Below are 18820 nucleotides of genomic sequence, written 5' to 3'. Positions count from 1 at the left end.
TAGATTGTCCCACATCCGAGAATTATTTTTCAGCTAAATTAATAAATTAATTAATATTTAAGAGCTCTAAAATTTTTAAAAATATTATGTTGTCAGAGGAAAAAAAAAAAATAACTGTGAAAATTTTTGAACTTTTAGTGAAAAATCAATTATGAAATTCTATTCTGCAAACATATCACTAGTCAGTTTAAACAAAGAAACGTTTTAATAAAGAAAAAGGAGATATTTTTTCAAATTCCAGCATTTTTTCCACTACGCCAATAGCAAAATTGTAGAAAAGAAAAAAAAACTGTCGACTTTGACTGGATCAAATTTTAGATATATTCAGAACCAGGTGGAAAATCTTCTCCTCGAAACTTTCTCGCGTACTCTAAAATAAAGATCGGATTATTGAGTAACTTACAGAGCGTTTGTAGTCATAAGATAAACACCGAACTTCATGGATTTAAGTCTAACTGATTTAAGTCTATTGCGTTTATTTGCATACGGAAACACAGATCAATAAACAGTCAACCATTTGACAAATCTGTTTCGAAATTTGATAAAAATCTTTATTTTAAACTCTAAATCTGTGAACCAAATATTATCTATTTAGTATTTTGTAGTTACTGAAATCACTTCTCATCAAGAAGTTTGAGAGACAGGCATCCTGTTAATGGATTTCACACCAAATTTGATAGAAAATTTCAAAACTAATCACAATTATATATTCTAAATTTCAATATTCTAGCTCAAAACGTTTTTGAATTAATTATCTTCTTCACAGATAGACAGATGGATTGACTGATTTACAGACATTATATCATAATTTCTTTTTTCGAATTGAGTTAGGTCTGAAGCGTTGAGATTTGTCAGAATCTAGAATTCAATTTTTTTTTTTTTTTTTTTTTTTTAGGATTACAATATTTCTTCTGTACTAAATATGCGAGAAAGTTCATCTCCTTAATTTGGAACTTAAATTTCTTCAGCAAATAATTTGAGCTACACATCATGATTTGGAAAACATCTTCTAATTAATTAATGTGATTATTAAAATGTGTGAACATGTTTTCGTGAAAATATTTTTTCACAAAGAAATCTGTAGTGTTATTTCAGACCTCAAATAGGTGCATCGAATTTTTTTGACATTTTCTTTAAGAATTTCAAGTCATTACTTTTATCACATAAAATTGCTCGTAGATTTTTTATTTAACTAAAATTCTTATTTCATTACTTGAAGATCATTGAAAAAAATATATTTCCAATGAAATAACTATCTTCAAAAGAGTTGATTCACCATTTTACATAAATAATGGTTAGTTCTCTTTTTAAGAGGTATGATTTTCAGAAAAACTGTTACAGCTATTTATAAAAAATTTCAACTTTTAGTGCCTTTTAAATTCTTTATTATTTTTTAAATTGATCTTCCGTCTTATTAATGCCACAAAAATCGTTTGGTTTTATTATTTTTCTATGCCAGAAAAGAAAAACAAAATTTTGATATTTATTTTTCTACTGCTTTAAAATCGTTTGGTTTTATTATTTTTCTATGCCAGAAAAGAAAAACAAAATTTTGATATTTATTTTTCTACTGCTTTAAATTTTATTCAATATGGGAAAGAGAAGATAAAACTCATATTTATTTTTATGCTATTTTTATTTTGTACTTTTTCAGATATTGCGATTTAAAGCGAAAAATATAATATTATTTATTCAAGTGTTGGAAGTTTAGCAGATGGCAGCTGAAGTGAAATGACAGTTTCGTCCCAAGAGCATTGTTCGCAAATGATTCATGAAGGATTTCATTTCGGCTTGAAGTATTTCGTCTGAAATTGTTAGAGACAGAAATTGTTTGAAAGAGCATTTCGTGTTCATGTCAGTTTGTCACCTCAATTTTCTAAGCAAGACATTTATATCATATATTAAAATTTCTGTCTCACATCTGTGGAGTTGAATAAATGACCTTTCGTGACTACAGTCATAATCTTTTAAAAATTCATCAGAGAAATAAGACCGGATTTTGAAAAGTTAAAGTTAGAACACAATAAGTGATAGGGTTTTTTTTGTCACTTCTATTCCTAAAAAGCTAATTGTTTCTGCAGTTAAGTAAAGTAAAAGTCCAATTTAAAATTAAAAAAAAATTACTTAGTCAAAGAAACTTAGTTTCACTCAATTTTTTTATGCGTTAATTGAAACAGATGGATTAGGACAGTAGATAAAAATTACTCAAGAATATAGTTTTTTAAAAATCGAAAACTCATTAACCGAGTTAATTAACATAATTAATTAGTATCTCCGAATTTTCATATAATTTTTCATGCGCTAATCGAGTCAGAAAGACCCAGTACCAACAGATTAAACACCCATATAATGCTCACAAAATGGATGTTAATCATATAGATGCTCGATGTCAGATGTAAAAATGGAAGAAAAATTGCTACGTGAACCACTACTGTAAGGAACTCCGTAATTAAAAGTTTGATTTTAAAAAAAATAAGAAAATATAGGTTCTTTTTTAAATTTTCCGGAGAAAATACCTTTTAGGTTCATTTTTTATCTCCAAACTGGTGATTGATTCAATTTCAGTTATGCGTTTTTGTAATCGAGCATAATTTTTTTAATTTACTTAATATATGGAAAATTAAGATCCTTATAAATGTGAGCTTAGTCTTTCCGTTAAAATAAAATTTAGTCAAATAAAAATTGACTTTCGAACTGTTGCAACATTTCTCCTTTTTCCTCACATAGTTAAGTGCCTGCGGACTGCCAGATGGTGATCCTCTTCACCAGTAGTGTCATTGTGTCTGGTCATTTGTTGTATCCAGATAATTTGCAGATGGGTTTCGTCGTTTTAAAGATATTCATGATATCTTCAAGGGAAAGAACATCAAAACATCTAGATGTTAAACTTTTTTCCCATTATGAAGAGACTCCTCAAATATTCGAGAAACGATCTATCACCAGCAACTGCTGTCATTAAGTGTCGAAGTGAAGTAGACTTTAGCCGGTGTTAGCTGCTTGGAGTCACATAATGAATATCAAATTGATCATCATCGCTTGAAGTCACATGATGAATCAACGCTTGGAGTCACATGATGAATATCAAATTGATTATAATTAATTATAATTAACATGTGTTTGGGAAGGTTCAGCTAAAATTAAAACACACACACAAAAAGAACAACAAAGAATAAAGAATTACAAAGTTCTAAATTATATATAAATAAAAATGCAAACAGCTAGTAAGAGTCAAAAAGTAAAACACACACAAGCACAATACCGACACGGAAGCATGAGCACACATAAATATCATAATATGAATAGTTAAAGTTAATGTGTAGTCAATAATTAAAAATGTATTAAAGTCAATAAAAAAGAAGCAAGATCAAGTAGATAAAAGTTGAGAAAAATTGCATTTTAAAAACGCTTGGAGTCACATGATGAATATCAAATTCCCCAGAGAAACTGTTAAAATGTCTTTTAGAATTTATACAAAGTGAACTTTTAAATACAGTTAAATTTAGAACAAATATTTGGAAAAGTACGCTGATCCCTTAAAGATCTTATAGAATCAGCGAAGTTTATGAAATTCACAATATCAGTACAATCTATCTAACCATCGATAACTTTATAAAAGTTAAAAAAAATATTATATCTTGTCTACAACACAAACTAAGCAACTTTTTATGTCTTTTACAGCTAGTGGTGCATCTAGACAAAATCTACAACACAAACAAGACAAATTTTGATGTCTTATATAGCAAATAGTGCATAACGCAGCATTGACGCGTTGACTCTTTTGGTAATCGGGGATTATAAACCAGGTCATTGGTGTACCCCTATAAAAAGAAATCGTATTACGTAAGATCCGGGATCTTGATAGTCATATAATGAGAGGTAAAACAATACTATTTATATAACTTTCCTACAGTGCTAAAATGATATTTCAAATGGAATATTTGAACCACAGATATAAAACATTTTCACAAAACAATCAGCATTTATGCTTAAAAAAATTAATTACTTGTTTATTTTTTTGCATAAATTATCTATACAATAAAAAAATCCCGCTAAGAGTATCCGTTAAATGATTTAAAAATAATGGCAAGGAATGAAAATATTTTCTTAACCGTTAAAAGAAAATTTAAATTGTTCCTATGGAAAAACAGAGACAAGCACTGCGCTGAAAAAGAAAAAGAGCAATCATTTAATTGAACAAAATGAATAAAACATATTTGAATGACTCATCCAGGGAATTGATTAAAAAATTTCCTACATTTATATCCTTATTGTTAGAGGGGAGTAAGTGCTACAATGAAGACTAAAACAATGTTCGGAACTAAACGAAATTATAGATAATTGAGAAACTGAACAGGCTTATGCTGTCGTTAAATAATTTATCGAAAAGAAAAAAAAAACTCCCGTGTAACGAAATAAAAATAAGCAAAACAAATATAATGCAGTTTAGTTAAAAGCTTGTTTGTTCAAAGGGAGTAAAATTCTTTTACATTATTCCATTTGGCTCGATATCGTTTGCGTCAGAATTTATTATGCATTTCTTCTAATATGGATTTTCAAGATAATGTTATGAAAACTGAGAGGACTAATTTCGAAGCACTTACTTATTGGGTTTTTAATAAAAATCTACGGTGTAATTGTTAAAAAAAATCTATCAGTCTTTTTTATTTAATTTCATTTATAATTTAGTTTTTAATTATTTTTATTATTACCTCTCGAAATCATTTCAATTTTTCTGAGCGTAAATAAAAAAAAAGAAGGAATCAAAATGAGGAAGGAATAAAAAAAAAGAAGGAATAAAAATTCCTCTTTTTGAATGAAAAATTCCATTAATCTCTACTTAAAATAAGGATGAATGTGTGTGTGTGTGTGTTAGGGCTCTACAAGCCTGGCGGTTCGTCCTACAGCTGTCAAATTTCACTCAGACGTACTTTGGTACTTTACTCACATAGGTGAAATGTTTTGAAATTTTATTCAGAAATTTAATTAATTAAAAGCATGCTAGATTTTGATATTTTTTTCGTGATAATTTCCGAAAATGTCCTCACACAAAAATATTTTTAACACTGCTATAACTTTCTAAAAGTTATTTTTTAATGATGTCTATTTAGTTACTGTAAATTCTTTAGTCTAGTTTTAATTAAGTTTTAAACATATTTTAAATAAATTTCACAATATTTTCATTGTTGCGAATAAAACCAAAATCGTTTTCCTTTTTTCATCGAAATATTTAATCGAGTGATCCCCCTCCCCCCCAGAATTTTGATTGATTCCTTCTGATTTCCTAACAGAAATTAACTTGCACGCACGCACGCACACGCACACACACACACACACACACACACACACACACACACACACACACACACACACACACACACACACACACACACACACACACACACACACACACACACACACACACACACAAAAGGATTCGGATAGAGCAAAACATTCTTTTTTGAATGATTTACAACATTATGCCAAAAATATTCAATGAGATGCGAAATGTTAAAATTAAAAAAAAATGGTGGGAAATTAGTTGCCAATCCAATATAATTATTTAGGTCATTTAGAATAATTTTCCAACAATTAGTATATGTCTGTAAAATATGGGACATAAATACAGGACATAGTTTATATATTTCAAGCATAGTATAAATCTTACAGTATATAATTATCTTTAAAGGCTTACTATTAGGTATCCACACTATTAACAATTAAACTGACTTTCCGTTTAATAAATCAAATATCTCAACATCTATTTATATAAGACGCTAATGTACATGGTACAAAAATCGAGCTTATTACTAATTGCAGAATGGCAACGACAAATATAAACAAAACACGATACGAATTTCAGACTGCTTCATTCATTCAACATTTTTATAGCTGTACTGAATATTCTTCCCTAATTAATGGAGCTGCAAAATATTATTAAAAGTGTTCTGGAGATAATTCACTACGTCACCACATTCAGTCAGAAGGAAGAAGATATAAAAGAAAAATTTCAATCAAGTGCAAAAATAGACTTAACCATTGCCAGATATGTAATAGTTGTAAGGCTTAAGATTAACGTACGGTTTCTTGCCAAGCACGTCAAAAACATGACAATCATCCAAAATATTTCAAAGCAATCCTGAATGTATACCAGAAATGCTAACAAATGGACTTTAAAGTTGCAATAAAAAAATTGTCGCGATTATATTTGGCGAGAAATCGCTTAAAAAGTTTTCAATTTTGGTGCCCGTATATTCATTTTAAGTCTAGCCGTAATCATTATAAAGTGTAATGGAAATTGATACGTTTATCTTATATATAATTATAAAAATGCTTTTTGTATTATCTTATGATTAAAAAAATTACCTTTTTGCTGCAAAAAATTACCTTAATGCTGCAATTTTCATTTCTTTTTCATACAATTTTTCCCTTAACTTTAATAAAATTTTTAATTCAATTTGATACACTATCTGAAGCAATGTTTTTTAATGCTATGATGGGATTCAAACTCTCCATCAAAGCATTCAAATACGTATTCATGCTAATCATTGAATTCACAGCAGTATTTTCACCTTGTAATTTGCAGTAAACTGTTAATTGAATTCATGTATTTTAGTCATATCAAATTAAAAAATTAAATTTTTTCAAAAAATAAATGCATTTCATATTATTAATTTAATAGTCTGAAGTGAATTGATATGAGCGAGAATAGAACCTGGGACCTTGCAGCCCAGTAACATGACCATGAATCAAAAGAAATTGCTCAGGTAGCGTAGCTGTTAACTGGCTTATAAGCTTTCATTACAGACTCTCCCTCCAGTGAGTCGGAGGTGAGACGAACGATATTACTGTTGAGTGAGGATGTATTAACTGTTGATTCTAATGCGCTTGTACCCATTTGAGTAGCGCCAAGTGTTATGGCGAGCGTGTGTGGTTTCTGATGCTGTTGTTACGTCAAGTGAGTCTGACGACTTTGGTTGTGGGTAGATGGTGCCACAACAGCTATACGAAGGTTGAAGGTTCGAGGTCACCAATCTAGCGGATTGGTAGGAGCGAGAATAGAACCTGGGACCTTGCGGTTCGCAGTCCAGTAACATGACCATGATACAAAAGAAATAGCTCGGGTAGAGTAGTTGTTAAATGGCTTATAAGCTTTCACTACAAGCCTAAAAAGTCAATAATCAAGGAGAACAAAACTGGTCGAAAAAGGTGGTAGTTTTCATAAAAGAAGTTATAAGTTTTTGATAACAAATTAATCAGCATAGCTGAAAACAGCACAAATGGTCTCCCCGAAATTTTCTCTCTAATAAATGCACTAGTGTATTATTAACCGCGTGACATTAATTATGGAAGAATACAGTGAATAGTTATGAAAAAGCATATTAGAGTGACAATTTTATGGTGGTTACTCGCTTACCGAATTTCATCCATCTAGCTCTCTTCGTTTTGTAGTTATCTTATCTTGGAATCTTCATATTTGTAGTAGAGACCATATATGAAATTTCAACTGTCTAATTCAAAATGTTTTTGAGATATCACATTCGTAGACAGACAAACATGATGACAAATATGCTTTTCTGACTCTGAGAGGTTTGAAACATGGACATCTAAAAAAACGCCCGTGAAAAGCTAGAGTTCAAATTTCTTGAAGATTACAATTCTTTCTCTTTGTATATTTCGAACACCAGAAAATAAAATAAAATAAATACTTTTTTTCTTTCGTTCACATCTGTTTCTGTCATAGCACGGATAAAAATTTTTTTGAGACAAAGCCAAGTAGTGGCATCAAAACTATGTAGACTTTTTGTTTAAAAATAAAGAACATGGAAGGATGAAAAACAATGTCTGCTAGATTTCTATGAACATGTCACAAAACCAGAATCTGGAAAAAACAATATATTTTGGAAAAATATCAACGAGAAGGTTTACCACATATATTGTGAAACAAGAATACAATTAAATATACAGGGTGTTCATTAATTATTGTCGGGATTTCCGTACCTCATAACTTCCGAATAAAAAATATTACACTAAAACCGATTACGTATTCGTAAATTACAACTCAAAGAATTTTATTAATGATTTTAAAGTGTAAAGCTTGCACAATTTGTACTTTGTAGGCATTCAGCTGAAGGCGATTCTTTGAGTTGTACTTTACGAATACATAATTCTTTGAGTTGTAATTTATGTAGTCATAATTCTTTGAGTTGTAATTTACGAATACATAATCGCCTTCAGCTGAATGCCTACAAAGTGCAAATTGTGCAAGCTTTACACTTTAATGTCATTAATAAAATTCTTTGAGTTGTAATCTACGAATACGTAATCGGTTTTAGTGTAATATTTTTTATTCGGAAGTTATGAGGTACGGAAACCCCGACAATAATTAATGAACACCCTATACTGTGGTTTTATCGAATGGAGTTAAATATACAGCCATTTTATATTCACTCTGAATATTGAAATATTTTTTTTTGCACTACAAAAAAGATAACAGATCAGTGATACGTGTTTTATAGTTGGTTTAGTTTAGTTATATTAACGCCTCGTTTTAAAGCAACACTTGGACTATTTTGGGACGGACTTCATAGGTTTGAACCACGGTCAGAAGACGAGGACGACACCTGAGCTGGCAACCTCTCTCCAAACTTCCACTTCACAGCAGCGGGAGGACGTTTGGCCCTGACGGATTTAACGTGCATCAGAGAAGCTTACACGATGGTTCTTTGATGGAATCGATCTCGAACCTGAAGCCCTCCAGTTCCGAAGTCGAGACATTACCATAACGTCGTGTTTTATAGTAGGGGAAACTATGATTTAGGAAGAATCGCTACATTTCCCCCTAATTTTGTCCCATTAAAAAATTTCTGAACACTCCATAAAACTCCATCTTTACCCTTTCTGGGGCCGCGGGAAGTATGCTTCCCACCAAATTTATCAATCTTTGTATGAAATTATGTAGGTTGGCATAAGTTCTGACAAATTTTTTTAGAAAGTCAGAAACTTAGATGCTTCAGTTCTTTATCTCAGACAAAATGATGTGTCTTGATTTGTTACTTAATTATTAATTAACCAAATTAATTAATGAATCAAATTAAATTTATCTAATAAGCTAAATGAATCCCTTTTCTTATTCTAATTTCAAGCCTAAAAATATTTTAGCATAATATGACTAGAAAAAAATGGCCCTTTAAAGGATTAAAACATCTGAAAATATTTACTGCTTTTTTTCTCATTTCAATAGTTCTACATACATTACATCCTTAAATTTAATATTTCTAAATTGCAATGTGAATTCTGTTACCGAAATTATACCACTTGGATTCAGATGTCAATAATTAAAACAAATAATTCCGATTCGCATTAAAAATTTATAAATAAGTTGTTTCAATTCTCGCATAATCGTTATTTTATGTGAAAGAATATTTCAAAACCTGTTTAAGACAAAATAGCAATTAAATTTTTTTTCTTCGCTAAAAATGATAAAGTGCTAAATTCAATTTAATTGTTATTTCAATCCATGCTTGAGATTTACAACCAATTTAATTTTGACATCCATAAATTCAGAGCATATAAATGCTTTGATTTTGAACTATTGCTTAAAAAAGCATTTATTTTATTTATTTGTGAATAAATAAAATCTTTGTCTTTACGAATATGGACTATTTTATGAAAATGAACATGGATCGAGATTTCTAAAAGAAAATAACTAAGCTTCTTAACCCTAAATATACCAACATTTAATACATATCTATATCTACCATAGCTTGTCAAAGACCGGACTTTATCTTTCCTGATTCAGTGTATGAAATATAAGTGCCAGAAAGGAAATAAACAAATTAACTTCATTATAATTAAACAAAATTGTATATAGTCAATTTCTATGTATTACAAACACAAAGAATAAGAATTTTTAATTCATTTCTTATCGCATTTTTTACATATACAGGGGTTTCCATTGTGCATTTTCCTCAAAAATATTTTTCACATTTTAAACAAATTTTGATGGTTTTATTTTCGTTACAATATCCTATTTGACATGTCTTACGTTGATAAGAATATGTGATAGATTTAGGCATCGATCGTTTTATATTTGTTCTCTCTTTTTAACTGGAGTAAAAAATCTTGTCTCGAGATATTTTCATCCGTCGTTTCCTTTACAAAATCTAGGCATTTATGTGAGCTAAATTAATATGCAACTAACTAAATACAATACGTTGAATACGCATTAAATCATAATTTCTGATCTGATAACCTTATAAAGCAATAAATTATTCTCCCGGTCAAATGACCGGTTATGGCAGGTAAAGGTGTACAACAAGTATTACTCAAAATAAACAAAATACAGATAAAAAAATAATATTAACTGTGTTAACTGTATATAATTTTTAGAAAAAGTCATGAAGTAAAATGTGCAAAAGCAATAAGATATGCGCATTTTCAATGCAAAAATTCATAATTGATCATTTGACCAGTTATGGTATGTTTAGTGTTAAAAGAAATAACAACAGCAAAAAAAAAAAAAAAAATCGAAAATTCAGAAAATTAGAAATTAAGGATTCTACTTCAAAAGCAAGGAAATTTAGTATCTAAAATCAAATAGAAAATAGCTCAGCTTTTAATAAAATTTGCGATAACGAGCCATCTTATTGAAAAATCTATTTTGCAGTGATGAATGTGTAATTCAAAGATTATCTATATATCTGCAAGTAATAAAACTTCTTTAATAAATTAGTGTTTATAGAAAAAAATATTAAAGCATGTATGGTTATTTTATTTTTCAGTTTGCACTTGAAAAATATTGATAAACAATTCCATATTGTGATTAGATTTGGGAATATTGAACTCATTATGTAATCTTTTGCCAACCATTTTTATTCGTTTCAAAAAACAAGAGTTTTCTGTTCGAAAAAATTAAAAGTTGATAAATAGTTAAAGCATTCTCTACTCGAGTGATTGAAAATTTGCCTGAATCAATATGCATCTTGAAAACAATATAATAATTTATTATTCTTCGAAGTTCTTATTACCGCTTAGGGCATGTTTTAATAAGCAAGCGTATCATAAGCCATTATGTGAATAATCATAAATGTCTGGCATATCAAAGTATTGAAAGGAAAAAGAGTTCAAATATTTATCTTTAACTCAGAACAATAGAAGGCTCGTAATTATAAGATTTCCTGGAAAGCAGTCATAATCTTTTGCTTGATATAGTTTAGCATTTTGCTTGAAGGAAAAATGTTTCGAAGATTAACAAGCCAGAACAAATGTTCCGAGTTCGTAGAAGAGCAGTTGCTAGCGGCAGAGTAACTTCTAAACAAGAATGTTTGTGTATTCATTGAAAGAGGAAATACTTGTAAATCAGTTTACTTGGCTCACGAAGTCAAAGGATATCAGAAGTGTTGTTATTTAGAAATGTTATATTCGATGTTTTATTTCCTCTAGATAATTGCCAAATTCTAGATAATTGCCAAATGTGAATTCAATATACATACAGTGGGTAAAAAAAGTTTCCGTACACAGCTATGACTGTTATTGAAAGTTTAATTTTTGCCTGAAAATATTTTGTTATGAGAATGAAAATTTGGAAATTGATTTAACATAATTTCATTGATTATTTATGAATATTATAAAGAAAAAACTATCGAGAAAATTAAATACGTAAATTGAAAGAATCTGAAAATGTCACTAATAAGGAACAAAAAAATTTCCGTACGGTATTTATACATATTACACGAAAGATCTTTTCATTGCTGACTAACTTGCGTTTGATGATAGGTAGGCCTTCCTTTGGCTTTTATCACTTCTCTCAAACATTGTGGTATAACCATCACAAGTTTTTTTGTTGTTTCCGGAGAAATACTGCTCCAAATGTCTTAAATGGCCCTTTTGAGTTCAACCTTGCTATTTGTATCTTATTTTTTAAATTCACAACTGATTTCTTCCCATAAATGTTCTATAGGGGTTAAATTGGATTACTTGGGAGGGCTTAGAAGCAGTTGTTTAACAAAAACTGCTTCTTAGACATTACTCTTGACAAATCTTGGAGATGTGCTTAGAATCGTTGTCCTGTTGAAAAGTAAAGTTAGTTTCAAGGGACAGTTTTTTCTGCATTTTTAAAAAACGTTCTGTTTTAGAATGTCAAGATACATGTACTTATCCATAGTTTCTTCTATAAAACATAAATTTCCGACACAAGCAGCACTCATACACCCCCATACTATGTTCCTGCCATGACCGTGCTTCACATTTCCACATAAATTCTTAATTAACATTTGCTACTTTGATCTCCTCCAGATCATAACTCGACCATCTGACCCCTGGATATTAAATTTTGATTCGTCACTAAAAAGGACAGATTCCCAAAAAGATAGAGGCTTTTTTGCATGCTCCTTTGTAAACTCAAAATGCTTTTTTCTGTTGCAGAGACTGATAATAGTCTTCTTACGGGTCGCACGTCCATTATAACCTTTTTTTTAATGACATTTCTCACCATTTGTGGTACGACTTTAATGTTGTAATCAACCGTTAAATCAACTACAAATTGAGGTATACTAATGCTCGGTATTATCTTGCACTTTACACATGATATTTCTTTTATGCAAGCGATTGAACTTCGGAGGTCTTCCGGATCGATCTCTATCCTCAAATGTTTACATCTCACGGTATCTTTCAATAATATACTGCACCGTAGGCTTTGGTTTGTTAGTAATTTTACTGATTTTTTTCCGTAGATAATTCATCTTTTCCAAACTGAATCACTAACTCTCGAATGGCTTTCTGAACTTCCTTTTTAAGATGATCAGCTATAAACTGGATTAAATAACTGTGGCTACGGCGTGCTCTTCACTCTGACAAACCATCAAACTTCGAATATTTACTGCGGGCCGGTTGTAGAACACGTCAAGAATTTGTATATTGCGTACGGAAACTTTTTTTTGCATGGCATTTCGTCATTTATCTTAAAAATTGTAATTGGACTTGCTGCGTTTTGTAAAACAAGGAAATTTATTCTGAAACTCCTTTTCAAGATTCATATTAACCATAATATAAGTAGTTTACAAAGATAAAAAGCAAAGATTAGAAATTATGCTAGTTTATTTTTATTTTAGTCTCCCGTATGGAAACGTTTTTTACCCACTGTATATATATGTAATGATATTTTAATATCTAATTTAATCTAAATTAATTTCCAAAGGTTTATCTTACTTTAGCCCATAGTAATTTCATTCTCTTATTTCTTGATCTCATTCCACGTATGAAGCTGTGTAAAAATTACTGCGCAATCAATCTACGTATCAAATGAAAGTGATACTTCCGTTGCCCTTGTCAAAGGTCAACATATGTATTCCATCGTCACGTGGCCGGAAATCCCATGTTATATAAGACTAGTGATCATTTGTTTTGGCCCTTCATTCCTTCTGCTTTTGTGCTGCGCTGCGCCTTCTTGTAAATAATCATGCTTGCCTACCCGAGATGGATATTAAAGAGAATTAAAAATACAACGTCTTCTCTATGTCTTCAAACCTTCATTCTGCTTCAAATAAAATAATATTATATATATATGCTCTATACATACACAGTATCTTCTAATGGAGGCCTTTAGGAATGAATAACAATGGCAATTTAATAGAATTTTTAAACATTCGTAAGAAAATAAACCGAAATGCAGTGCCCAGTAGAATCGCAGGAAAAAGTCACCGGTGAATGTCTAGTGGGGTGAAAAACATGTATTTTTCTTTAAAGCAAGGACGATACAGGAAGACAATATAAACTTTCTCGAGTGTTTCAGTGATATTTTTTATCATTTGTTTGCAACCGTATTCAAGAAAGTGAAAACAAAACTTTCATACGTGCCCTTATTGATTCTTTACATCACTTATTCGCAATTTAAGTTGCTAAGTTATACATTTCTTGGACCTGTAGAATATAAGACTTAAGAAAATTCGAGAAAAATATAATTTTCTCGAATTATTTTAGATTTTCTTCTAATGTTTGATCACCTGATTTTCTTTCATTTTTGAAAGCTAAAGAAGAAGGTATATGTTTGTAGTTTATAAGACAAATGAAGTTGATATTCCGCGAAAGTCGTCAAATAGATGACCAGGCATTTATGCTTTTAATAGCACTATTATGTCGTGGGACTCGTCTATATTAGAAAAGTTCATGCACACAGTAGAAGAACATAAGCAAGGCAATTAAAATAACTCGGGCTTTATTGTCTGGGAAATTGATTGGATTAAGAAAATCAATTATAATCAATATCACAGCGAATCCACTGGTTGTCAAAGATGAAAAGGTTTCAGTAGCAAGTCATATCATTGACTCTCTGACCCGCCCGAAGGCACACGGATAAATAAAACTGAAGGACTGGATCGCCGCAACAGCAACACTGGCAGGAACTGTGGTTGAGTCCTAGGGGCCATCACCGGCCACGGTACAACCCTTTCCGAAGGAAATACGTCCCGACATGATGGATGGAGCCAGATCCCCCACCTTTTTGTATACTCTCCAGGATGACGAGATCCAACTACCATACCGGAAGCATCTCATCCTCTTTTCGAGGTGCCCCCCAGGAAGTTAGTTTTCAATAGTAAAAGAATTAACCCTTTAAAGAGCCATTTTTTTCTAGTCATATTATGTTAAAATATTTTTAGGCTTAAAATTAGAATAAGAAAAAGGGATTCGTTTAGCTGATTAAATAAATTTAATTTGATTAATTAATTAGGTTAATTAATAATTAAGTAACAAATCAAGACACGTCATTTTGTGTGATGTAAAGAACTGAAGCATCTAAGTTTCTGTCTTTCTAAAAAAATTTGTCAGAACTTATAACAAACCTACATAAATTCATACAAAGATTGATAAATTTGGTGGGAAGCATAATTCCCATGGCATTAGAGATGGTTAAGGGGAAATAAAAATTTAGATTCTACTACCATTACCACAGTCTTTGGATTGAATAACCTATATTTAGATTCCACCCTTACTAATATATAGCTTTCAGTTGCTAAAATGAGGATTCATTTTGGATTTAAAGGCTTTGATCAAAGATAAAATGATGAAAATTTTGCTTAGTCTTCATGTCAGATCATGAGAGCTAGTGCAATATGTAATAATCTTACGATTTGATAAATTCATTATATTAATCTTATAATGAATTTATCTAATACTTAATTAGATAGAATATTTATCTGACTTCAAGTAAGGGCATTTTAGGTAAAGAGATTTTTATCATTTCTATATCTATTCATCCATATATATTGCTAATTAATAATTTTAATTATAAATTATATTTGGAACTTGAATATTTTTTTATATTCCGCCAGTCATTTAAGTAATTTTTAAAAACTGTTTAAAAAATAAATAAAAATTCTGACTGTGAAGTATTGAACTTTGGAAAGAGAATAAATGAAAGAATTAAATATATGATTTTTAGAATTCTAGCAAAAATTAGCATTACATAATTAGGGTGATAATTATTATCATATAGTATAGTAAAATTCGCATTATATAAAAAACTTCTTTTCCACCTTTTTTCGCGTTTTTTTTAAAAAATATTCCAAAGATTAAAATTTATGTATTTTATTTTTATCTGAAGACTTGAAGTTTTTGTTTACTTAAATTTTGCTTTACAGTTATAAATAATAATAAAATATTATCTTTAATGGATGGGAAAACAATCTATAATAAACGTAAACGTACCAAATCTGCGAAGTACTGCATTCTTTCATGAGTTCAAATATCCATTTCGGCCTTTGCGGTAAGCTGGTTTTTTAAAAACTAAACATCAGATATTTATTTTTGTTTCAACAATTCAAAGAGATAATATCTTTGTTTATTAAAAAACGAATAAAGTTAAATAAATATTTTTAAAGCAAAAGTTTATTTTTGTGGAGCATATCAATATTTTTTCTAACGAAAACAAATCATAAAACCCTATGAAATATCAGCTGCAACACTTCATAACGCACCTGGTGGCTGAAACTACGCAACAACATCCGGGAATTTCGGTATTCCAGTGAAATTACGAAAAACGTTGCCAGATTTGGCAATAAAAATATACATAAATAATTTAAAGAGAAAATATTTTATTAAAAATTTATGATTACATATTAAACGTTTATAACGAGAAATTTTTTTAAAAAGAAATTAAAAGAATTGATACATATAAATTTATTTTATCGCGCAGGGCAACAGAACAACAATATTTTAAAAATAATTCCTTCTAACCTACTATTAGAGAATTCTCGAACTTGGAAGTCAAAGTAAGGGAGAATTAAAAACTTCTCTATAGGATTTCTAGAGGAGAAATTCCAGCGAGGGACACGTAAAAATCAATCGAACTTTCGTTAGTCGAGAGGGATATAAGAAAGGACGGAGTGCAGGATGTAAAGGGGGGGGGGGACAGAAAAGAAAATAGTGGGAATAACTCAGTTCGGAGAAAATATTTTCCCGAGATATTTGTTATTTTCCGCGTATGTTTTCATCGTTATTAAATAAAGAATGACTTTCAGAAAAAAGAATTCTCAAAGCGCTTCATAACTAAATGGCGGGAAACTGCTGGTCGCTAACCGCAAACGACATTTTGCTATGAAGTGAAATTATGAATATAAATAAAACTGTCTTAATTTTATTTAAATAATAAAACAAATTTAATAAAAACTCATTTATTTTAAAGTAAAATAAAAAATTTTTTCATTTAATCGATAGCTACTTTCTGGCATTTAATATATATTCCACAATATTACGGCATTTTAAACTAAATCTTTTCTCAAATTGTTAACGGTTTTTCTTTTTTTAATTATCTAATTTAATGCATTTTGTTTCAAAAATGTGCTTCTTATTGATTCAATTTAAGAGCCTTTGCAATTTGTGGTGGGCATTAGAGGAATTTTAGAGACTTTTTAGAGGCTACAATATGCTACGCATACGAGAAAGTAAAAACAACCATACAATAAAGAGTCAAAAATGGAATTAGAAACTATTATTTTGGAACAATTCATAAATATTTCTGAAATATACACTGAACTTTATGAGGTATTATTTAATCAAAGATTTTCTGAATTCGAAGTTTAAAAGCTTTATTCCATCAGTCAGGAATAATGTGGTGATAGAATGAATCATTCAACTAAAACCAATCTAATCCTAAACTAAGCAAAATACTATTACATAGAGATAATGTTATGAACAAAATATTCATCTCTCACCATTTTCATAATCTTAAATCAATATATATCCTTAAATTATAAAAAGAGAGAAGTCTTTATATTTTATAAGTTTTTATAAATATAAATATATAAAATATAATATAAATATAAACATATTTTATAATATGTTGATATAAATATAAACATATAAAATATAATATAAATATAAACATATAAAATATATTATAAATATAAACATATTTTATAAACATAAGGTGATAGCCCAATTTGAAGCGGATTAGATCAAGTCATCCACAATATGTTTACCAGCCTTCGACTTAAGAAACATTCCATATTATATTTACAGGAGGAAAAGATTCAAATTTTTCATGTATGGAAATTTTTCGAACTCCGAAGATGAGAATTTCGAACTTCATGAAATATTTATAGCTACGATTTGAACGATGACATTTCAAAAATTGTTCGATCGCTTGAAAATCCATGCTGACAGAATAAGAGCATTCGCTTCATCTTAATTCTGCATTAGAATCAGAAATCCCGTTTTAAATTCATAGAAAGACAATCCATCTATTATACTAAAAGAGTGCAATCTATAATAAGTTTTATTTAAAAATTATAAAATAAAATTTTATACTGTGTTTGTATATACTTTTAGTTTCATACGAAAATGTCGCATTAAATACATAAATTTCATATTAAAATGTATGGATTAACATTTTAAGTTGAGCACAAAGCCACACATTTAAAGACAAAAATGTAGGTCATGGAAAATGCAAAAATTATAGCTCTAATATAAGAATTATTTTTTATTAGAAATTGAGATGTAATGATCCGTTTTGAGAATTCTACGTGATATTACAGCCAATTGGGAAGCTATATAAAACGAGGCGCTCACACGAGCAGCACTTCTCTTTTGGGAGTTTTGATCCAATATAGGATTTTCTAGCTAATTTAAGCTGAGTTCTACTATTTTTTCTATTCAGTGATTTGCTCTTAATGTGCGCTATTAGCGTTTGCTCTCTTCTTTGAGCACATCTTAGCTGTGCTTTTGTTATCTGTACTCTGTGTTTTCTGGAATATTCGGAGAATAAAACGAGATATTTTTTTCGCGTTCACCGTGCAGAACTTATTTCATGTACATCAACAAGCGATTTTTATAGCAGCATAAATACAATATTGGAAACATAAAATCAAGGAATTAAATATTTACACAAACTGTGAATCGCATTGTCTCTAATGGGATTCGAACCCACAATCTCTTGACCATGAGGTCAGTGCTATGACCATTCGGCCATGGAGAGTCAACTGCCTCTTTTCAATGCGGCAATATGCAAATCAAGATATGGTAAAACCTTTGACAAATTTGGCTCAAAATTTGTCTCGTATCTGCGGTTTAGGTGCTAAATCTATGCACCTAATTTTATTCATTTAGCTTTTTACGTTTTGTAGTTATTGTTTTCACTTTTGTTTGGACACACAACCATAATTTATTTGACAACACACATCCGAGACGAACTCAAGCAATACACAGCAGCACTTAGAACAAACAGCAGCCCACAAATAGTAATCGGTAGTAAACAACAAACAACAAACACAGCAGCATATAAAGCGGCAAAGCAGAACTCAGAATCAGGAGCTATTCACTAAGATTC

The 18820-nt window shown here is 29.9% G+C and overlaps 1 long non-coding RNA gene across 1 annotated transcript in view; it reads right to left on the bottom strand.

Moving 5' to 3' along the window:
- LOC129984088 (uncharacterized) overlaps positions 1–15957 on the bottom strand; it is a 41238-nt gene extending 25281 nt beyond the window's left edge. The window contains exon 1 of the long non-coding RNA XR_008785468.1: positions 15703–15957. This is a non-coding gene — a long non-coding RNA (uncharacterized LOC129984088). The remainder of the gene's footprint in view (positions 1–15702) is intronic.
- Between the last annotated feature and the right edge of the window lie 2863 nt (positions 15958–18820).

The sequence above is a fragment of the Argiope bruennichi genome, chromosome 9 (genome assembly GCF_947563725.1).
Source record: "Argiope bruennichi chromosome 9, qqArgBrue1.1, whole genome shotgun sequence".
Lineage (NCBI taxonomy): Eukaryota > Metazoa > Arthropoda > Arachnida > Araneae > Araneidae > Argiope > Argiope bruennichi.
This window is presented reverse-complemented; position numbering and strand designations above follow the sequence as displayed.